Raw genomic sequence first — 24,937 nt, 5'->3', positions numbered from 1 at the left:
CTGAACAGGTCAGACATGAAATTATGTGTTAGAAGGGGAAAACCAGCAGCAAACACCTCAGCCCTGTATAAGTGGAACAACTTCATATTTCTTCAGGTAAACACCACAGTCTCCCCACTACTGCTGATGTGGAGTTTGTCTGCAGTACAGTTTTTTCGAACCCTCTGGCTGGACTTTCTAACCTTCCAGCTGGCTGTGTGGGCGTCCAGGCTGTGTGGAGTGGGTGTCCAGACTGCATGGAATGGGCGTCCAGGCTGCGTGGAATGGGCGTCCAGGCTGCGTGGAATGAGCGTCCAGGCTGTGTAGAATGAGCGTCCAGGCTGTGTGGGGTGGGCGTCCAGGCTGTGTGGGGTGGGCATCCAGGCAGTGTGGAATGGGCGTCCAGGCTGTGTAGAATGAGCGTCCAGGCTGTGTGGAGTGGGTGTCCAGGCTGCATGGAATGGGCGTCCAGGCTGCGTGGAATGGGCGTCCAGGCTGCGTGGAATGGGCGTCCAGGCTGCGTGGAATGAGCGTCCAGGCTGTGTAGAATGAGCGTCCAGGCTGTGTAGAATGAGCGTCCAGGCTGTGTGGGGTGGGCGTCCAGGCTGTGTGGAATGGGCGTTCAGGCTGTGTAGAATGAGCGTCCAGGCTGTGTGGGGTGAGCGTCCAGGCTGTGTGGGGTGGGCGTCCAGGCTGTGTGGGGTGGGCGTCCAGGCTGTGTGGGGTGGGCGTCCAGGCTGTGTGGGGTGGGCGTCCAGGCTGTGTGGGGTGGGCGTCCAGGCTGTGTAGAATGGGCATCTAGGCTGTGTGGGGTGGGCATCTAGGCTGTGTAGAATGGGCGTCCAGGCTGTGTGGGGTGGGCGTCCAGGCTGTGTGGGGTGGGCGTCCAGGCTGTGTGGGGTGGGCGTCCAGGCTGTGTAGAATGGGCATCTAGGCTGTGTGGGGTGGGCATCTAGGCTGTGTGGGGTGGGCGTCCAGGCTGTGTAGAATGGGCATCTAGGCTGTGTGGGGTGGGCATCCAGGCTGTGTGGAATGGGCATGCCTTAGCACAATGTAGGTTCTGTATTGGAATTCTTATCATTCACACACAGCAGAGAGGATGTGGATAGAGGGTGTGTATGCATACGAAAGAGAGAGTGTGTGTAAGACTGACTGTGTGTGTGTGTGTGGACAGGGGCCATAAGGCCAGCCTATTTCTCATGCTGAAGGTATGTCCACATTCCTGTGTTGGCATTATAGCATGTAGCGTGACGCAGCAGTAATTACCACTAATTCCAGAGCCCTGTCCCAACACGAAACCACCCTATTCCCTTTGGCCCAGAGGATCTGTCCCAACACTAACCCACCCTATTCCCTTTGGCCCAGAGGATCTGACCCAACACTAAACCAGCCTATTCCCTTTGGCCCAGAGGATCTGTCCAGAAACTAAAGCTCTCTTTAACGTGCCATTCTACTCCCTATGTAGTCTTCTACTTTTGTCCAGGAAACCGTAAGGTGAAAGTAGTGCATTGTATTGTAAATGTATTGCACTATAAAGGGAATAGGGTGGGAAAGGTAGTGAACTTGGAGGAATAGTGTCCCCATAACCTGTGAGAGGACTTCAGGGTTTCCATGAGTTCATATTCTGAAAATAGGACATTCCTGCCTGTTTTACTTTTACAAGCACAATGCCTGATGCACAGTTTTGGTCAAAAAGTTGACCTGAATACTGAGCCAGTTAGCTGGAACATTCAGAAGTTCCCATAAACACTCTCATCCTGTCACCTTCACTCTACATGGTTCTGTCATCCTGTCACCTCCACTCTACATGGTTCTGTCATCCCGTCACCTTCACTCTACATGGTTCTGTCACCCGTCACCTCCACTCTACATGGTTCTGTCACCTCCACTCTACATGGTTCTGTCACCTCCACTCTACATGGTTCTGTCACCTCCACTCTACATGGTTCTGTCACCCCGTCACCTTCACTCTACATGGTTCTGTCATCCCGTCACCTCCACTCTACATGGTCCTGTCACTCCGTCACCTCCACTCTACATGGTTCTGTCACCCTGTCACCTTCACTCTACATGGTTCTGTCACCCCGTCACCTTCACTCTACATGGTTCTGTCATCCTGTCACCTTCACTCTACATGGTTCTGTCACCCTGTCACCTTCACTCTACATGGTTCTGTCACCCCGTCACCTTCACTCTACATGGTTCTGTCATCCTGTCACCTTCACTCTACATGGTTCTGTCATCCTGTCACTCCGTCACCTCCACTCTACATGGTTCTGTCATCCTGTCACTTTCACTCTACATGGTTCTGTCATCCTGTCACCTTCACTCTACATGGTTCTGTCACCCCGTCACCTTCACTCTACATGGTTCTGTCATCCTGTCACCTTCACTCTACATGGTTCTGTCATCCTGTCACCTTCACTCTACATGGTTCTGTCACCCTGTCACCTTCACTCTACATGGTTCTGTCACCCTGTCACCTTCACTCTACATGGTTCTGTCACCCTGTCACCTTCACTCTACATGGTTCTGTCACCCTGTCACCTTCACTCCACATGTATTCTCATTATTATAAATCAATTTATAACTCTGTATTTTCCTGTGAAACAAAATATCTCTTGCATATGTTTCTTTGCCATGCTGGGAGCTCTGGTATTGTTGTCACGGCAAAATGGTTTTGTTAACTGAGTTTCGCAAGGAAAAAGCCTTTTTGTAAATTGGGGGCGGGATCTATTACCACTGACCAATCAGTTACCTAAAGTCCTCCAAAAGCACAGCAAAGCCAATGTCATTGGCTGGATTGTTTCATCAGTCTCAAGAAGGCATTGGGTTTCCCCTCCTCCGGTGCTGTTATGGGGGCTGAGGCACTGGTTTGGTCTTGATGCTCCATGCTGGTTGATCACTGAGGAGAACCTGTCCAGTTTGGGGCCTCCTGGTATGATGCGGGACAACTCTGTGCTCTGTATTCGGTCTATATTCAGTCTTGGAGTGGTTGGTGGTCTGAGAATGTTAGACATGGTGTGAAAGGCTGTGAGGTCGTGCTTTTGATCTTGACTGCACATGATGACCCCTGGTGTCGCTGCCCACGGCCCACCTACTCCTTTTTGAACGGCTGGTCATCTGAACATCTAAACAGACTATACAGTCAAATTCATAGAGAGGCAACTACTTCCTAATGGCACTGGAAATACAATCATCAGAGAATAAACACTTCTACTGTTTTCATCAAAGATCACACACACTCCTACTGCTATCATCAAAGATCACACACTCTCCTACTGTTATCATCAAAGATCACTCACACTCCTACTGTTATCATCAAAGATCACTCACACTCCTACTGTTATCATCAAAGATCACTCACACTCCTACTGTTATCATTAAAGATCACACACTCTCCTACTGTTATCATCAAAGATCACTCACACTCCTACTGTTATCATCAAAGATCACTCACACTCCTACTGTTATCATCAAAGATCACACACTCTCCTACTGTTATCATCAAAGATCACTCACACTCCTACTGTTATCATCAAAGATCACACACTCTCCTACTGTTATCATCAAAGATCACACACACTCCTACTGTTATCATCAAAGATCACACACTCTCCTACTGTTATCATCAAAGATCACACACACTCCTACTGTTATCATCAAAGATCACACACACACCCACTGTTTTCATTAAAGATCACACACTCTCCTACTGCTATCATCAAAGATCACACACTCTCCTACTGTTATCATCAAAGATCACACACACTCCTACTGTTATCATCAAAGATCACACACACACCCACTGTTTTCATTAAAGATCACACACTCTCCTACTGCTATCATCAAAGATCACACACTCTCCTACTGTTATCATCAAAGATCACACACACTCCTACTGTTATCATCAAAGATCACACACACTCCTACTGTTATCATCAAAGATCACACACACACCCACTGTTTTCATTAAAGATCACACACACTCCTACAGCTATCATCAAACAACACACACTCTCCTTCAGCTATCATCAAACAACACACACTCTCCTTCAGCTATCATCAAACAACACACACTCTCCTTCAGCTATCATCAAACAACACACACTCTCCTTCAGCTATCATCAAACAACACACACCATGACACACACCACATCATAACGTCTAAAGGTAAACGTGTTTGGGATGCAGATTTTCTGTTTTATTAAGTTGAAGAGGAATGAAATAGAGAGAGGGAGGAGTATTTCCTCATTTAACAATATCATTTTTTCCCTCCCTTCAACAGGGTGAAGGGCTAGAATAAGTCATGATGTGTGTGTACTCCATGCTAGTCTACTGCAGCTGTTCGAGCTGCCTTGGTTGAACTGAAGGGAGGACAGAAGCTTTCTATGGTTAACTGAGTGCAGCCGCCCCTCCTCATCAGGTCACTGTGTGTGATGAACCCCCATATGACACCCTGCATAGCACACTATTTCTGACTACACTCCTGTGACCCACGGATCAAAAGTAGTGCACTACTTCAGGTTCAATAGTTGCCATTATGGACCTCATTTGTCCTCCCGTTCTGACAGGACCACCCAGGACCACCATGTGTCTCACTGATGAGGTCACAGCGCCACTGTTAGAACAGAAGGATAACTGAATAAAGAAGCTCCTAACTGGCTGGAGTCACAAATCACAGTCCGGGGTACTGTCGCCCTGGTGAATGGTAGTGCACAATGTGGGTAATAAAGTGGTAAAAGTAGTGTACTATGTATGGAAAGAATAGCACACTATTTAAGCTCCACAGTAAAAGAAGAGCATTGTTCAGACTGCATCACCTCACTAAGCTGGGAACCAGAGAAGGCTGCACTGTCTCCCTATTCCCTAACTACTACACTACTCTGCCCTCAGTATATTCCCTATCTACTTCACTACTCTGTGCTCAGTGTATTCCCTAACTACTTCACTACTCTGCCCTCAGTATATTCCCTATCTACTTCACTACTCTGCCCTCAGTATATTCCCTAACTACTTCACTACTCTGCCCTCAGTATATTCCCTAACTACTTCACTACTCTGCCCTCAGTATATTCCCTAACTACTTCACTACTCTGCCCTCAGTATATTCCCTAACTACTTCACTACTCTGCCCTCAGTATATTCCCTAACTACTTCACTACTCTGCCCTCAGAATATTCCCTAACTACTACACTACTCTGCCCTCAGTATATTCCCTAACTACTTCACTACTCTGCCCTCAGTATATTCCCTATCTACTACACTACTCTGCCCTCAGTATATTCCCTAACTACTTCACTACTCTGCCCTCAGAATATTCCCTAACTACTACACTACTCTGACGTCAGAATATTCCCTAACTACTTCACTACTCTGCCCTCAGTATATTCCATAACTACTACACTACTCTGCCCTCAGTATATTCCCTAACTACTTCACTACTCTGATCTCAGTATATTCCATAACTACTACACTACTTTAGACTTTTTTTTTTATTTTTTATTAGAGAAGTATGTAGGGAATAAGGGGGTAATGGTAGAGAAGTATGTAGGGAATAAGGGGGTAATGGTAGAGAAGTATGTAGGGAATAAGGGGTTAATGGTAGAGAAGTATGTAGGGAATAAGGGGGTAATGGTAGAGAAGTATGTAGGGAATAAGGGGGTAATGGTAGAGAAGTATGTAGGGAATAAGGGGGTAATGGTAGAGAAGTATGTAGGGAATAAGGGGGTAATGGTAGAGAAGTATCTAGGGAATAAGGGGTTAATGGTAGAGAAGTATGTAGGGAATAAGGGGGTAATGGTAGAGAAGTATGTAGGGAATAAGGGGGTAATGGTAGAGAAGTATCTAGGGAATAAGGGGTTAATAGTAGAGAAGTATGTAGGGAATAAGGGGGTAATGGTAGAGAAGTATCTAGGGAATAAGGGGTTAATGGTAGAGAAGTATGTAGGGAATAAGGGGGTAATGGTAGAGAAGTATGTAGGGAATAAGGGGGTAATGGTAGAGAAGTATCTAGGGAATAAGGGGTTAATAGTAGAGAAGTATGTAGGGAATAAGGGGGTAATGGTAGAGAAGTATGTAGGGAATAAGGGGGTAATGGTAGAGAAGTATGTAGGGAATAATGTGATCTACATGTACAGTTTGCCTGTACTGAACTACACTGATCTTCCAAGCTTCACCACAACCCTCTGGCATTACTACCCTGGTCGACTCAACATCCTTCTTGTTCTGCTAATAAATGTCAACATCCAAGATAAGGGCTACATATCATAATATAAATAATTTGGTTCAAGTTATCCACCTTTAGAGACAACATTTCACCTCAGCTCCACGATCTTTCCTCCCTGGCTGTCTGATCCTGCTGTGACAGGAACCCCTGTCACGGTCACCATCTGATCCTGCTAAAATCCAGTACAGTACATGACATGAACAGCTTGATCTACAGTGACGCCTGCAGAACCTGATGGCAATGTTTTATCTATAAGATCCACATTATTTTGAAATGTCAAATGCAGCTACATTTAACGTTAGCAAACTTTTCAAGAGATCAACTACTAGCCTAGTTATCTTCTAATGTCTCATAGTTAGCTAGCTGTAGTACAGCTACAGTCTTTGCATATAAAAAACGCCTGTATGTCTAATTCAAGTCTCATCTTGGCTAGTGTCATCTCGGTGCTAGCTGTGGGTGAGGTGAAAAGTGTTAATGTATTAGATTGTCTGCTAGCGAGCTAATATATATTTTCAAAATATTATTTTGCAACTATTGTTAGCCTAGCCACACAACCGGTTGCCAGTTAAAAAAAATAAAACACTCTTTGATGGACTAATTTATCTATCTCATTCATATGTTATGGAAGGTAGTTAGCTGCTAGAGGTAATGTCAGCTAGAATACCGAACTTTCTGGAAACAGAGATCCCAGCAGTAGCAACGGTTGCCTCTACTGTGTTACAGTAACAAGCCCCGTACACATTAACATTTTCATGCAACTACCGCAAAGCAAAGTGCCTGCGTGTGGTCCTAAAGCCCAAGTGACCCACTAGTTAGTAAACTGCTTTGACTGTTACAGAGAATAGGGGAACATTTGGAACACAATGCTTCCATATGCCCACAACACAGGAATCCCCTTCATTGCTTATCGGGCTTAAGATGTTCTAAAAGGAAAGAACATAAGTTTGATGAGAATTAATGACTAAGGGCTCAAAGACAACACACGCATTCTTGGGTTTTCAATAAGTACGCTGAAATGAAGACCATTCAGCCTGACTTTTTATTGATCCTTTCATGTCTTGTGAGTTATTGCTGATGTGACATGGGTAACATCTGTCCAATAAAAGACATCTTAGAGGCAGCTTGCCTGTCTGTCTGCTGAATTAACCCAGGAGCTGTCTGTTAGCTAACCCAGAAGCTGTCTGTCTGTCTGTCTGTTAGCTAACCCAGAAGCTGTCTGTCTGTCTGTCAAACTCACTCAGGAGCTGTCTGTCTGTTAGCTAACCCAGAAGCTGTCTGTCTGTCTGTCTGTCAAACTCACCCAGGAGCTGTCTGTCTGTCTGTTAGCTAACCCATAAGCTGTCTGTCTGTCTGTTAGCTAACCCAGAAGCTGTCTGTCAGACTGTCAAACTCACTCAGGAGCTGTCTGTCTGTCTGTCTGTTAGCTAACCCAGAAGCTGTATGTCTGTCAAACTCACCCAGAAGCTGTCTGTCAGTCAAACTCACCCAGGAGCTGTCTGTCTGCCTGTCAGTCAAACTAACCCAGGAGTTTACCGACTATCAAGCTAGCCCTAGAGCTGTCTGTTTTATACGATTTGATGCTGAACAATGACAATGAATATCTAAGACCTGTCTAACTTCATTTCGCTTGAAATAATTGTACCGTCACTCTATGCAAGCAATTCTCTCACTCAGGGAGAGCAGGGTCAAGCTAGCGAGAGCAGCATCCTGTGGTTATATTACTCTCCCCCACTAAACAGGTTTGAAAGAACTTGAATGTTCTGTCACAGCAAAAACACATGGGGAAAAGGGGGAATCCCACTCGGTGGTATATTTAATATATTTAATGTGATAAATGTCAGTCACGGATAACACTGAAGTCCTATCAAAGAGGAGCAACATGGGCAGCCAGTGACAGTCTGATATGTCTGGTCAGTGTGTGTGTGTGTGTAAGTGTGTGAGGAGCATGATGCACAAATTTGTGAAGAGATACGTGTGTGCGTGTGAGAAGATGCGTGTGTGTTTGTGGAGAGCAGATGCGTGTGTGTGGGTGTGTCTGGGGGGAGCGTGATGCGCACGTTTGTGAGAAGATGTGTGTGTGGGAGAAGATGTGTGCGTGTGTGTGTGTGTGTGTGTGGGAGAAGATGTGTGCGTGTGTGTGTGTGTGTGTGTGTGTGTGGGAGAAGATGTGTGCGTGTGTGTGTGTGTGTGTGTGGGAGAAGATGTGTGCGTGTGTGTGTGTGTGTGTGTGGGAGAAGATGTGTGTGTGGGAGAAGATGTGTGTGTGTGTGTGTGTGGGAGAAGATGTGTGTTCTTACGTTTAATACTGGAGGTGTGTAACAACACATTATGTAATAACACTGCATTATCTAATAACTTGACAAAATGTAATAAATGTTCACTTCATTATGTAACAACACCCGCATTTTGTAATAATCAGCTGCATTCTGTAATAAACAGCTTGAACGCAATATGTAATACATTTCCCCGCATTTTGTAATTAATTATTACATAATGCAGTGATTATTGCAAAATGTGATAGTTGGACTTTTTTTATGAAAATTTAATAATATGATGCTTTATGTAATAGCCAACCAAAATGCATGTCTTCATCTGTACTGTTACAACTTTAACAAATATTCCATAAAGATTCAATAAGACCCCTATGACCTCTGTGCCCCCTTTGGCGTTTTGGTTCACCTAAATAGCCACATAAAATATTTTATTTCTAGCAGGTTGACTACAGCAATGGTCTTTTGACACGGCTCCCCAAAAAGACCATCAAAAAGCTTCAACTTATTCAAAATGCAGCTGCTAGAGTTCTTACAGGGACCAAAAGGTCAGACCACATCACCCTGATTCTAAAGTCACTACACTGGGATCCTGTCAGCCACAGAATTGAATACAAAGCAATGCTGCTTGGGGCTAAACTGGGTGAGTCCAGGGCTAAACTAGGTGAACCAACCCATGCTACACATCCCTGGACCAGACTCTATCTGAAAAGTAGCCCTCAAAAATGTTTGAATCAAAATCACACTGTTCATGGATGCTTTTAGTTAAGTTATTTGAGTTGCTTAAACATTTTTAAACATTAAATACATTTTTTAACTATACCACCATTTATTTATTTAATTGTCTTTTCTTAAAAATAGTATTTCAATTTATTAATAAACTGAATTTTAATCTAGTTGTAAAGCACCTTGGATTACTATTGTGTATTCAAAATTTGCCATACATGAAGTTTTGGAATTGCGTTGGAAGAGGGAGAATAAGTTGTAGTGTCTATCAGTGGCCACTAGTGGAAAGGCAACATGTTGAAAGGTATGATATTGAGTGTGACTAAAATGGTATTTCTCTGCAAAGCATTGGATATAGAGGTTGTCTCATTTAGAGTTTCCTGTCGAGTGGCTAAAGCTCTTTAATATGTAGCCCCCTGTTTTCCAAGGGACAAAAAGTTATTGTACAATCGACTCAAAATCTATTTCATGGACCGGTGTGGGCTATTCCTTTGTTATTTCTACATCAATTAAGCAGGAGAAAGGTCTGGAGTTGATTCCAGGTGTGGCATTCACATTTGGAAGCTGTTGCTGATTGACAACATGCGGTCAAAGGAGCTCTCAATGCAAGTGAAACAGGCCATCATTAGGCTGCAAAAAAACATCAATCAATCAAATGTATCTATAAAGCCCTTTTTACGTCAGCAGTTGTCACACAGTGCTTTTACAAAACACCCAGCCTTAAACCCCAAGGAGCAAACAACAGTAGTGTTGAATTTCAGTGGCTAGGAAAAATACCCTAAGAAGGCTTAGGAGGAAATCTAGAGAGTAACCAGGCTCAGAGGGGTGACCTGTCCTCTTCTGGCTGTGCCGGGTGAATGTTTTATAATTAATAAATGCATGTGGGCTGAGTCCAGAGTCTATTTAAACATAGTCCAGGTCAGAAGCATGACCAGATGGACAAGGACAGGGACAACACGGGGGAGGGGGGAGGTGTCAGCACAGTGGCAGCTGAAATAGTGGCATCAGAGAGATAGCAGGAACATTAGGAATGGCCAAATCAACAGTTTGGTACATTCTGAGAAAAAACTATGCACCAGTGTGCTCTGCAATACAAAAAGGACCGGACGTCCACAGAAGACAACAGTGGTGGATGATCGTAGGATCCTTTCCATGGTAAAGAAAGACCCCTCCAAAACATCCAGCCAAGTGAAGATCACTCTCCAGGAAGTAGGCATATCATTATCCAAGTCTACCATGAAAAGAGAAGACTTTCACAGGAGCAAATACAGAGGGTTCACAACAAGGTGCAAACCATTCATAAGCCTCAAGAATAGAAAGGCCATTTTAGAATTTGCCACAAAACATCTATAAAAGACAGCCCAGATCTGGAACACAATTTTTTGGACAGATTAAACTAAGTTTAACCTGTACCAATATGATGGGAAGAAAAAAGTATGGAGAAGGCTTGGAACGGCTCATGAACTGAAGCATACCACATCATCTGTAAAACACGGTGGAGGCAGAGTGACAGCATGGCCCTGCAATGGTGCTGGGTCACTAGTGTTTAATGATGATGTGACAGAAAACAGAAGCAGTGAAGTGTATAGAGCTATACTGGCTGCTCAGATTCACCCAAACACGAAGTTGATTGGACGGCACTTCATGGACAATGACCCAATACATACTGCGAATGCAACCCAGAAGTATTTTAAGGCAAATAAGTGGAATATTCTGCAATGGCTGGGCCAATCACCTGATTTCATCCTGATCAAGCATGCTTTCACTTGCTGAAGACAAAACTTAAGGCAGAAAGACCCGCGATCAAACAACAACTGAAGACAGCTGCAGTAAAGGCCTGGCAAAGCACCACAGAGGAAACCCAACATCTTTTGATGTGCACTCAAAATTTGCATAATCCTTAATGGCAGAGCTGTGTGTGTGCGTGTGTGTGCATGTGTGTCCTGACATTTGTGTGTATTACCATTACTGTGTTTGTGTCAGCTTAACAATGAGGGTCGTGCAGTTGAACCCACAAGTACAGTTTCTATTAATCTAAGGAATACAGTGACACTAGATGACTATCACTATTAAACTGAGGAATACAGTGACACTAGATGACTATCACTATTAAACTGAGGAATACAGTGACACTAGATGACTATCACTATTAAACTGAGGAATACAGTGACACTAGATGACTATCACTATTAAACTGAGGAATACAGTGACACTAGATGACTATCACTATTAAACTGAGGAATACAGTGACACTAGATGACTATCACTATTATGCTGAGGAATACAGTGACACTAGATTACTATCACTATTAAACTGAGGAATACAGTGACACTAGATGACTATCACTATTATGCTGAGGAATACAGTGACACTAGATGACTATCACTATTATGCTGAGGAATACAGTGACACTAGATTACTATCACTATTAAGCTGAGGAATACAGTGACACTAGATGACTATCCCTATTATGCTGAGGAATACAGTGACACTAGATGACTAACACTATTATGCTGAGGAATACAGTGACACTAGATGACTATCACTATTAAACTGAGGAATACAGTGACACTAGATGATTATCACTATTAAACTGAGGAATACAGTGGCACTAGATGACTATCACTATTAAACTGAGGAATACAGTGACACTAGATGACTATCACTATTAAACTGAGGAATACAGTGGCACTAGATGACTCACTATTATGCTGAGGAATACAGTGACATTAGATGACTAACACTATTATTCTGAGGAATACAGTGACACTAGATGACTATCACTATTATGCTGAGGAATACAGTGACACTAGATGACTAACACTATTATTCTGAGGAATACAGTGACACTAGATGACTATCACTATTAAACTGAGGAATACAGTGGCACTAGATGACTATCACTATTAAACTGAGGAATACAGTGACACTAGATGACTATCACTATTAAACTGAGGAATACAGTGGTACTAGATGACTATCACTATTAAACTGAGGAATACAGTGACACTAGATGACTATCACTATTAAACTGAGGAATACAGTGACACTAGATGACTATCACTATTATGCTGAGGAATACAGTGACACTAGATGACTAACACTATTATGCTGAGGAATACAGTGACACTAGATGACTATCACTATTATGCTGAGGAATACAGTGACACTAGATTACTATCACTATTAAACTGAGGAATACAGTGACACTAGATGACTCACTATTATGCTGAGGAATACAGTGACACTAGATGACTCACTATTATGCTGAGGAATACAGTAACACTAGATGTAGTTTTGGCCAACGAAAGATACAATTTGTTCTGCTGATCAGTAGTATCTTTTCAAATCAGTATGGGTTAGAGTCAGTATGATTCATGCTAGAATGCATAAAACATTTCTTTATGAATGGAGACATCTAATTTGGTTGGTTATTACATAATGCACCATATTACATTTTCATTCAAATAAAGTCCAACTCCCACATTTTGTAATAATCACTGCATTTATTACGAAATGAGGGGACATTTATTACATATGGCATTCAAGCTGTTCATTAAAAAATGCAGGTGTTATTACATAATGTGTAATAATGTGTTGTTACAAGGTGCATAAAGAGACATTTGATAATAAATCAATGTGGATAGTCAATAATTTGGTGGCCAGATTAAAACCCCCACTGATATATCCTTTGCATGTATCACATGTTGCATTGGTGTAGATCTTGAGACCACCCAAGAGCACATACTTGCATATTTGTGTATCTGTGTGTCTCTGTGTGCATGCATTTGCATGCATTTGTCAGCTTGTGTATGCCTGAATGCATGTGTGTCTCTTGTATATTGCCTGACATGAGGCCACCTTAACAGTAGGTTGTCTCACCAACAGCATTCATAAAATATTCTGCAACCAGAGGAGCCTGGTTTGATGTCACTGATGTGTGTTTTCTAGTGTACCAGGACTGCCAGACACTGTTTTTGTCCCTTGCCAGAAGAAGGTGGATATCTTGGAAATCTGATCACTATGTGCAGAAAACATTTGCTGACATGGCCCTAAAGCACCAACCCCTTGTACCATGCTTGAGTATCATTGCAGACTTGTAATTCTGGTATCTGGGAGTCTTAATCCAAGGCCAGACTACTAGTACTTAATGACATCCAGATTACAGGCATGTCTTAATCCAAGGCCAAACTACTAGTACTTAATGACATCCAGATTACAGGCATGTCTTAATCCAAGGCCAAACTACTAGTACTTAATGACATCCAGATTACAGGCATGTCTTAATCCAAGGCCAAACTACTAGTACTTTATGACATCCAGATTACAGGCATGTCTTAATCCAAGGCCAAACTACTAGTACTTAATGACATCCAGATTACAGGCATGTCTTAATCCAAGGCCAAACTACTAGTACTTAATGACATCCAGATTACAGGCATATCTTAATCCAAGGCCAAACTACTAGTACTTAATGACATCCAGATTACAGGCATGTCTTAATCCAAGGCCAAACTACTAGTACTTAATGACATCCAGATTACAGGCATGTCTTAATCCAAGGCCAAACTACTAGTACTTAATGACATCCAGATTACAGGCATGACTTAATCCAAGGCCAAACTACTAGTACTTAATGACATCCAGATTACAGGCATGTCTTAATCCAAGGCCAAACTACTAGTACTTAATGACATCCAGATTACAGGCATGTCTTAATCCAAGGCCAAACTACTAGTACTTAATGACATCCAGATTATAGGCATGTCTTAATCCATGGCCAAACTACTAGTACTTAATGACATCCAGATTATAGGCATGTCTTAATCCAAGGCCAAACTACTAGTACTTAATGACATCCAGATTACAGGCATGTCTTAATCCAAGGCCAAACTACTAGTAATCCATGACCTCCAGATTACAGGCATGTCTTAATCCAAGGCCAAACTACTAGTAATCCATGACCTCCAGATTACAGGCATGTCTTAATCCAAGGTCAAACTACTAGTACTTTATAGCCTTCAGATTACAAGGTTGTCTAAATCCACAGGCGCACCCTGTAGCCACAGGCTGTATGTGATTTGTGAATTACAATAACATACTTCAAGTGTGTGTTTCTGTCTGTGTCTGTCTGTCTGCGTGTTTGTCTGTGTTTCTGTCTGTCTACGGCTGGATGTGTATGTGTGTTTTTTCTGAGAGTTCCCAGCACCAGGCATCCATAGCTGGCCCCTTCTCTCTCTGTGTGGTGGTTCTGCCAGCTCTACAGTAAAAGAAGAGCATTGTTCAGACTGCATCACCTCACTAAGCTGGGAACCAGAGAAGGCTGCCCTGGCTCCCTATTCCCTATCTACTTCACTACTCTGCCCTCAGTATATTCTCTAACTAATTCACTACTCTGCCCTCAGTTTATTCCCTAACTACTTCACTATTCTGACCTCATTATATTCCCTAACTATTTCACTATTCTGACCTCATTATATTCCCTAACTACTTCACTACTCTGCCCTCAGTATATTCCCTAACTACTTCACTACTCTGCCCTCAGTATATTCCCTAACTACTTCACTACTCTGCCCTCAGTATATTCCCTAAATACTGCGCTGCTTTAGACTTCATTGGTTTATAAACATAATTTTCTAAGATATAATTTCAAAGGTATTGTTCTGATGGACAACGGTCAAGAAAACACACGCATCGCTGAGAAGAAACCTGACCACTGCTTCCAAATCAATAAGTTTGGATCAGATGAAACCTGACCACTGATCTCAAATCATTGAGTTTAGATCAGATGAAACCTGATCACTGCTTCTAAATCAGTGACTTTAGATCAGATGACACCTGACCATTGGATCCAAATCAATGAGTTTAGATCAGATGAAACTTGACCACTGCTCCTAAATCAGTGACTTTAGATCAGATGACTCCTGACCACTGGATCCAAATCAATTAGTTTAGATCAGATGAAACCTGACCACCGGTTCCAAATCAGTTTTAATGAGCTCTATTCATCTCTTACTGAGGGCTCAATGTTTTAGTAATGTCCCAATCTGTTACTAAGTGTTATATATCTTACTGGGGACAATTTTTTTTAAGAAGCACACAATCTTCTACTGATAGCTCAATCTTTTACTGAGGGCATTACATCATACTGAAGGCTCTATCACTTACTGACAGTTATCTGATAGCTATCTCTGAGACTCTTTTAGGGCTCTATTCATTTCTATGCACTCCATCTCCAACTCTAAATGAGGGCTCTCTGTCACTGAAGGCTCTCTGACTGATGATAATCTGTTTTTTCTATCTTTAACAAAATTCAAGTGTAGATATATGATATGACTTGGTAAAGTAAAGTAAACAGCAATATGGTTCAATTTCCTGCAATGGTTGAAAGCACCGGTGAGCAGAAGCCAAACCTCTGCATGTGCCGTGGCACGCCTGGCATTTTACCATCACAGACACGCTAAGAGCGATGAACAACAAGGTCAAAGTTCAGTGACTAGCACTATAACGTCAGCACAGCAATAGATTGCAAGATTGTTATTGTTACCATACTGTGATTCAGTGTGAAATGTTTTTCCATACATGTTTAAAGAACATGAGATTAGAACGTACGGGTGTGCTCAGGGAAGGCTAGGGAAACACTGGGCCTGTGTCTGTGGTAGAGTGTCTCCATGTTGCAACTTATAATTAAACCTGTTTGTTCAAGGTTGAATACAGAACTTAATGTAATGCGCAGTTCTACTGTCTGTATTCTTTATGTAAAACGTTCATTTTAAATGTGGGTTGTAAAGTATTTCCACTGAACTTGTATATTAATGTTTTGCAATATGTAATTTATTTGTATTTCTTCAATTCCAAGCCTAAACCATGACCACGCCTCATCTCAACAAGCTCACAGAACATTGAAAGATCCAGACTTGTGTCCTTCGATGCTCATCTGGCCAAGCAATGCCTCTTATCCCACATCAACCAGGAAGCATTCAGCTGTGTGTCAGGAGAACGTGATCCCACATCAACCAGGAAGCATTCAGCTGTGTGTCAGGAGAACGTGATCCACAGCCAACAAAAATTACTGATGGGAGTCGTTGGGAGTTTTCAGAGAGTGACTAGTCAATCCTGATCACCATTCACCCGATGCTGAGCCCCGCTTTCAGTCCAGCTAGGGAACCCTGGAGCCTGCCCCTATGCCACAACACAGAACCAAATTCCTGCCCACAATGCAACAGCTGTTCCGGGAGATAGTGACTGCTACATCGCTTTATGAAATATTCTATATTTTGTGTGGACTTTAGAGAAAGTAGATGCTCCAAAACCCTAAACAACTTTGCTGATCTAGCAGTATACTTCAACATAATTTCTGATAACAAAATCAGCCAGATGCAAAAGTCCGGTGTTTTACAACAAACTATGTTGGATCTGTTTATGGGTCACTGAATTGATTTGTTACTCCAAGCAACAGATACCTCAAACGACTGATATAAACACAATGAAGTAAATGACTTGTTTCCATGGTGGACCTCTTTGTCATCTAGATGGGGAGCAGGGCAGAGGAGGCAGATCAGAGCTAATCACTAAGCCTAGAATTAGTCCAGAAAAGTCCAGAGCACTAAAGAAATTCAGCCCCCATGCAGAAATAGTAAGCCAAACACAGATTTTGGGTCCCTACATGAACTGGCCTTGCCCCATTCTACATAATAATAGTTTATGTTTTATATGTTTGTGTTTTTTTTTATAAGCTTGGCTGTCTGGGTGGTCCGGTCTCCTTCTGATGTTAGTCTGCTGAGCCGGACTCTGGTGTGAGTGGAGTTATCTATTTAAGGAGTGTGGTGAAAATGTTGCTAAGGCAAATGTAAGGGGATGCAGGTGAACATACCAAACAAAAAACTGTTTGTAATTTATCTTGTTTATAATACGTCTTGTTTATTATGTGTCTTGAACACAGAGAAAGGTGCTATTATAACTCTATTACACTCTTAAGTGTTCTGATCTTTGATCAGCAGATTTATAAAGCCAAAGACATTTAAGGATAAAGAAAACATAATATTTGTCTAGGGTCTAGTGTTACAGTAGGTAGGCTTCTATAGAAGGTCTGTAATTCAGCCAAATTACAACCCATTATAAAACAAGTTTATTTTTTTCCTCAAACTGCCGATTGTAGGTACTATTACTGTTCAATAAACATACAATTATATCAGAAGCCTGGAGCTTCTATTTTTACATGAAGATTCATCTTACGTATCTTACTTTAACACAACGATAACAGGATGACTTGAATTTTCCTCTGAAATTTGCAATAATACTATATCTATATTTTATTGATCCACAGCACATGTTTCCACTCATTACGCTACTCTTGTACAAAAATGACAAATGTAGATAGTTCATTTTTATAGTACAGAAGTTGTGGCATAAGGACAGGGATGACAAGTTGGACAAGGACAGGGACAACCAGGTGGAATGAACAGGGAGGATCAGGTGGAAAAGAACAGGGATGACCAGGTGTACAATTAGAGGGACAACCAGGAGGACAAGGAATACCAGGTGGACAAGGACAGGGATGACCAGGTGGACAAGCACAGGGTCAACCAGGTAGAAAAGAACAGTGACAACCAGGTGGACAAGGACAGGGTCAACCAGGTAGAAAAAAACACGGACAACCAGGTGGACAAGGAGAGGGACAACCAGGAGGACAAGGACAGGGAATACCAGGTGGACAAGGACAGGGACAACCAAGTGGACAAGGACAGGGATGACCAGGTGGACAAAGAGTGATTTTGGGCCTGGTCAGCAAGGAGACATAGGTCGTAAAACTATAAATCAAACCACTAAATGGTCCTTTTTCCAGTGCAGATGAGATTGTTGGTAGGCAGTCTTTTTACTTCTATCATCAAAGTTTAAGAACAGTGAACCGTTTGTTCCCAGGCTATTCCCCTTATATTCACTCTGTATCCATTTACTATAATCAACCACCTAACCCCCCCCCCCCTCCGTTTCCACTCTCCTTCCTATCATAACCCCCCCCCCCCATAAGGTAGAATGTGCTGGGTTCTGTTAATACAACTGGAGGGATGGAAACTGCTTCCATGTGGCATTCTGGTTCCTCCTTTCTTTCCCCTCTTCTCCTTTTCCTCTCTCCAAAGCTACCTTGAGGGGGCGGGGGAAGGAATGCTGGCTCAGAACCCCTGGCAGAGAAATAACAGACACATTGGGGGGAGGGGGGCTGGGCTGAGGCGAACAACTCTCTCCGAATTTAATTTCAAGCGAAAGACTCTGAACATTCAGTTGAATGAGAGACATCCAGTCGAAAGAGAGACTCAACGTTCAATTGATTGAATTAAACGAGTTGGAAATTGAAATAGATATAATCTACATTCAATTTAATTTAAAGGGCATGGGAAAATGTTGTTTATATTGGCAAAGCAAGTGGGAAATAATAAAGATAAAATATGAATATATTACAAAATTCTTAATGTTAATTGTTCCCTCTTTCTTTGTCTCCCTCTCTCTTATTTACCTTTATTTACCCAGGAAGTCACATTAAAGTCAGAAAAACAGGTTTGAAATGAATACTTAAAATATGAATACTTTCACTCAATTATGACTGTCCCTCTCTCTCCCATTCTGTCCTCTCACTTTCTTCCTCTCTCTCTCCCACTCTGTCCTCTTTCTTTCTCCCTCTCTCTCACACTCTGTCCTCTCTCTTTCTCCCTCTCTCCCACTCTGTCCTCTTTCTTTCTCACTTTCTCTCTCTCACACTCTGTCCTCTTTCTTTCTCACTTTCTCTCTCTCACACTCTCTGTCCTCTCTCGTTCTCACTTTCTCTCTCTCACACTCTCTGTCCTCTCTCGTTCTCACTTTCTCTCTCTCACACTCTCTGTCCTCTCTCGTTCTATCTCAATCTATCCTCTCTCTCTAGATCTCTTCAACATATTGCGGGGCCCAATCCCTGGGCATTCCGGTGTTGGCCCTCAGGGCGTCTTAACATAATAAGGATCCTCTCTTCAAGCCTTTGTTGTGCCCACAGGGCATCTGCTCAGCAGCTTCCACTGATTCACCAGGCTCTCTCTAAGCCAACATGTGTTGCTCTCATAAAACAACATCTGCATATCTAATGAGAAAGGATAGCCTGGGTACCGGTCTGTTTTTGCTAACATTCCACTCTTTGGCAATTCTTATCAAAACACAGTACAAGGAGATAAATTTTAGCACAAAACTGGTCTGGTATGAGAATATTTTCTGGGATGAGAAAGGCTGAGAAATCAATAGCTGACAGACACTTCTCTTTTCCCCACAATAACTGAGTGACTCAAATTAAATGAATTAATGCATGTAATAGAATTAATAAAAAAATTATAAAAAAACATTTTACACTCATACAGACCAGAAGACATTTTTGAATTCACCCTTTATTTCACCCATTATGATGATTATGATTTCATTTGAGTATTTGTTTTTATGCAATTTTACAGTTAAATTTTTTCTTTTTCTTTGGGAAGCACATTGAATTGCTTATATGAATGAATTGTGCTATATAAATAAACTTGCTTGCTATAGATATTCAAAGCCAAAGTGTCCAGGGAGAAAATCCCTTTTATCTATTAGTCTTTTGATCATCATCCTTGTTTTACAGCCACCACACACACAGCACTCATCCTTTTGTACACTAACAAAAAAACATATGTTCTGAATATAATGTGGGCTGGCTTTAGGCGATCTCAAGGGACATTTTACTGCTGTTGTATTTATCTATGTATTCCATTAATATGCTGTTAACATGTCATATGTGCCATCAGAATTGTCTATTTCCTCACGCATCCTGGTTATGTACCCTAAACACTGTTTTGGTGCATATTTCTGAAACACCTCCAATCACTTGTAATTTTGTCTGAAACACCTTAAAACATTTGTAATTATGTCTGAAACACCTTCAATTACTACACACAAATTGCCCTAGTCCTGATCAAGGGGCTATGGTTACCCTGGGCAACAACAAGGGGATCTGAAAGACGTGACTCAGGCCCAAACAATATAGAGTGATTAACAAGCCTTTCAGCTCCATGGAGAAGGGACAGAACCGAGACATCACAAAAATCCATCAGGTATTCACACTAAAACAGGCATTTCAAGATCTGCCTTTGTGATTAGTAATAACTTCACAGTCATTAATAAAGGTGAAGGTGTAGGTTTGTGGCAGGGGTATAGGGTTGGGGCTGGGGAATAGGGCTGGGGTACAGGGTTGGGGCTTGGGGTGTAGGTTTGTGGCAGGGGTATAGGGTTGGGGCTGGGGTACAGGTGTAGGGCTTTGGGTGTAGGTTTGTGGCAGGGGTATAGGGTTGGGGCTGGGGAATAGGGCTGGTGTACAGGGTTGGGGCTTGGGATGTAGGTTTGTGGCAGGGGTACAGGGTTGGGGCTGGGGAATAGGGCTGGGGTACAGGGTTGGGCCTTGGGGTGTAGGTTCGTGGCAGGGGTACAGGGTTGGGGCTGGGGAATAGGGCTGGGGTACAGGGTTGGGGCTTGGGGTGTAGGTTCGTGGCAGGGGTACAGGGTTGGGGCTGGGGAATAGGGCTGGGGTACAGGGTTGGGGCTTGGGGTGTAGGTTTGTGGCAGGGGTACAGGGTTGGGGCTGGGGAATAGGGCTGGGGTACAGGGTAGGGGCTTGGGGTGTAGGTTTGTGGCATGGGTACAGGGTTGGGGCTGGGGAATAGGGCTGGGGTACAGGTTTAGGGCTTGGGGTGTAGGTTTGGGGAAGGGGTATAGGGTTGGGCTAGGCAATAGATCTGAGGTATATGATTGAGCTTGGGATGTTTGGGGCTAAGGTATAGGCTTTGGTATTCATTTGGGGCTAGGGTACAGGGTTTGGGTATAGGGTAGAGGCAGGTGTATATGGTTGGGGCTTGGGGTGTAGGACTGGGGCAGGTGTATATTGTTGGGGCTGGGGAATAGAGCTGGGGTATAATGTTGGGGCTGGGGGTATACGTTTGGGGCTAGGATATAAGATTGGGGTATCGGGTTGGGTCATATGACAAGGCTGGGATATACGTTTGTGGCTAGCATATAGAGCTTGGGTATAGGGTTTGGGGAAAATGTGGGTTATAAGGTTGTGTTTTGGGTAAAGGTTTGGTGTATATGTGATATGAGGATGGGGGTTTGTGGATGAAACTTGGTTGAAACTGTTTGAAGCTTTACTTTTAATCCTGTCCAGTCTCAGACACAGTGTCTCAATGTAGATGTCTCAGCGTGGATCTCTCAGTGTAGATGTCTCAGTGTAGATGTCTCAGTGTAGATGTCTCAGTGTGGATGTCTCAGTGTGGATGTCTCAGTGTGGATGGCTCAGTGTGGATCTCTCAGTGTGGATCTCTCAGTGTAGATGGCTCAACGTGGATCTCTCAGTGTAGATGGCTCAGTGTAGATGGCTCAACGTGGATCTCTCAGTGTAGATGTCTCAGTGTAGATGTCTCAGTATAGATGGCTCAGTGTGGATGTCTCAGTGTAGATGGCTCAGTGTAGATGGCTCAGTGTGGATATCTCAGTGTGGATGTCTCAGTGTGGATGGCTCAGTGTGGATCTCTCAGTGTAGATGGTTTAGTGTGGATGTCTCAGTGTGGATGTCTCAGTGTAGATTGCTCAGTGTGGATCTCTCAGTGTAGATGGCTCAGTGTAGATGGCTCAACGTGGATCTCTCAGTGTAGATGGCTCAGTGTGGATGTCTCAGTGTAGATGTCTCAGTGTGGATCTCTCAGTGTGGATGGTTTAGTGTGGATGTCTCAGTGTGGATGTCTCAGTGTAGATTGCTCAGTGTGGATCTCTCAGTGTAGATGGCTCAGTGTAGATGGCTCAACGTGGATCTCTCAGTGTAGATGGCTCAACGTGGATGTCTCAGTGTAGATGTCTCAGTGTGGATGTCTCAGTGTGGATGTCTCAGTGTGGATGTCTCAGTGTAGATGGCTCAGTGTGGATGTCTCAGTGTAGATGTCTCAGTGTGGATGGCTCAGTGTGGATGGCTCAGTGTGGATGGTTTAGTGTGGATGTCTCAGTGAGGATCTCTCAGTGTAGATGACTCAGTGGTTTACATTAGGATAGTGCAGAGCATTGTGCAGACATGTTGAACCAAATGGCAATATTCCTTTTGTAGTGCATTAGGGTCGGTCACTATGGAAGGAATAGGGTGCAATTTGGGATGCAGTCCTTGTTGTGGTCTACATACTTCATTTCAGGTGCATTGCTGGCACTGAACTAGCCTAGTGTGTTCACACTAGCTTAATATGTTAGCTGACACTGTCCCTCTTCCACTGGGTGCATGGTGCAGTTCTACAGACCACCACCTCCTGAGATAAAGTGACACCCTGAGGGGTTTCACAAAGCAATCCTCATGTCTTTCAATACAATCCTTCACAAAGCACAACAATGTGGAAAAGAATGTTTTATAACTTCCTGGTTTGGTCAAATAAATAGTAATAAACTAAACAGTACAGTAACTTTGGTCAAACGTCATTAACATTGCTATTGAGGTGTGAGGCCTCATCCTGGGAATGGACATATCACTCCCAGAGACCAGGCGGATCCTTTGGGGATATGCCAAAAAACAGCATGACTATTTGCTGACTATCTGTGCAGAGCTGATGTTTATGCAAATAACCCTTCTGCATTAAACTATGGAATAGGCAGACAGAATAGAGCCTGGATGACCACATCACATATAGGTGTGTGGACCTATGGATAAGAGAGTAAGAGAGAAAAATACAGAGAAAGATATGAAGATACTGTAAGAGAGAAAAAAAGAGAATATAAGAAAAAAACAGTCAGAGAGGGAAGAGAGACAGTTAGAGTAAGCACCAGAGAGTTAAAGAGAGAGAGGAAATGTAATCGAAGAAACATCGTTTGTGAGTGAGTGTGTGAGTGTGTATATGTGTGGTGTTCGGGGGGATGCACAACGTTCGATCGATGTTGCAATGCAACACATAATAAAAACGAATTCCCGCCTTCCATGTCATTCCATGTCATCGTAACTAGTATTTCAAATGAGTACAACTAACGGCAAACAGACTCGTTTTAGGGATTGGACACAGTTGGCGCAACAAGTTATCCTGATTCAGCTGGTCGCGCACCAGTCCTGCGTCTCCAGTCGCGCGTAACGGTCATATAAAACATAAGATAATCAGCTGCACGACACCCGCTGTTACTTGCTACAATTAAACTGATAGCTGAAATGATTTGGGCTGTTGAGATGGTTATACTTTAGGCAATAGGCTATAAAGTTTATCTGCCTACCTGAAGAATACTGTAAGCAGGGGAGATGGAAAAACGAACACATATGCTGTTTATACATAACTGTTCGAGATTAAATGTACTATTACATTTTCGCGATTTGATTAGATAAGACATCCACTTACATTTGTTCCGTTTCGGGGATATTTCCAAACTTGCTTGCCACTCCAAAATAATGTTTCGTGAGCTCCCAAATCCACCCAAAAATGTGAATTCCTTTATTCAGGTCGTCCGTTAGAGTCGCATGTGTTGTTTCTTCCAATCCAGGTCAATGATGTATAATCTTTTCATTTTATAGCCAACGGAAAAGAGTGAGTTTCTGTATTTCTGGTTGAATAGTTGTGCTGTCTCCGTGTAAATTCTCCTCCTCTGCAGCCTTTCGGAGCCCGGTATGCCACTCGACAGGACCCGACAGCCGTCTGCACATGACGTCACACACACACACACACACACACACACACACACACACACACACACACACACACACACACACACACACACACACACACGGACACACTTTTTTCTAGAGAGCCTAATTGAAAACACATTGTATAAACAGAGAGAAGGGAGAAGAGAGGCTGAACGCAATTGTATTATTTATCAATTAATAACTGCATTTATTATTAAACAGTTTCGAAATGCATCCCCTTTGTGTTTTTTTATTAACATCTGATTTATACAATTTATCACGAGGCACCGAAGCGACTCAATAGATAATTACCGCCAAAAGTAGCTACAGCTCGCAGGCATACTTGTACAAAATCTAAATGTAAAATATGAATAAAATATTTCACAAGTGACATGTCTTTTTAACAACGCACAAACATCAGCTTCTGAGGTAATGGTAAAATAAATAAGCGTTAATAATGACATTTAAATAAGCGTTAATAATGACATTTAAATAACGATGAACAAACAGGCAGTACAAACCTAACGAGAGCCAGCAGTTCCTCGCCATGTAGCTAGTCTTCCGTGTCTGCTCTAGGCTAATTTAATGGTAAGGGTTTTTGAACAAATCTACGTTTGAAAATAGATAATATAACCTACATAAAGCTACTTAGTAAATTAGTTTTTGTCAGTGACGAGGCGTAACAATATATGAAACAAGTTGGAGTTCTGCTGAACTTCTCCCACCTTTTAAGGCTGAGTGGAATAGCTTTGGTTGCGAGTATTCGCTATTAAACTCACTTTTCTTAAACCTTCGGTTAGCCGCTATAACCAACGTCCGCTGTAGTTGGTTTTCAGGGACCCATGATAAGAGGCGACTGTGACAAGGGAACTGCCATGTTTCACAAGCATGTTTTATTTTGAAATGAACAACATATTGGTATTTTTGGTTAACCACATTGACGTGTTTTCTTTTGTACCTAGTTACAAGGACAGTGTGCTCTACAGGGACAGCACGACATCTGACAGCACACTGTCCAGGGATAAAGAGAGTCTTTGTGCTGGAGAAGGACATGAGCA

The 24,937-nt window shown here is 42.7% G+C and overlaps 1 protein-coding gene across 1 annotated transcript in view; it reads right to left on the bottom strand.

Annotated features, from left to right (window-relative positions):
* The window catches only part of lpar1 (lysophosphatidic acid receptor 1), a 39,033-nt gene extending 15,139 nt beyond the window's left edge, over positions 1-23,894 (bottom strand). The window contains exon 1 of the mRNA XM_029117027.2: positions 23,596-23,894. The gene's annotated coding sequence lies outside the window, so the exon portion shown is untranslated. The remainder of the gene's footprint in view (positions 1-23,595) is intronic.
* Between the last annotated feature and the right edge of the window lie 1,043 nt (positions 23,895-24,937).

The sequence above is a fragment of the Esox lucius genome, chromosome 23 (genome assembly GCF_011004845.1).
Source record: "Esox lucius isolate fEsoLuc1 chromosome 23, fEsoLuc1.pri, whole genome shotgun sequence".
In the NCBI taxonomy this organism is placed as follows: Eukaryota; Metazoa; Chordata; class Actinopteri; order Esociformes; family Esocidae; genus Esox; species Esox lucius.
Note: the sequence above shows the minus strand (reverse complement) of the source record. Positions and strands in the feature narration are given on the sequence as shown.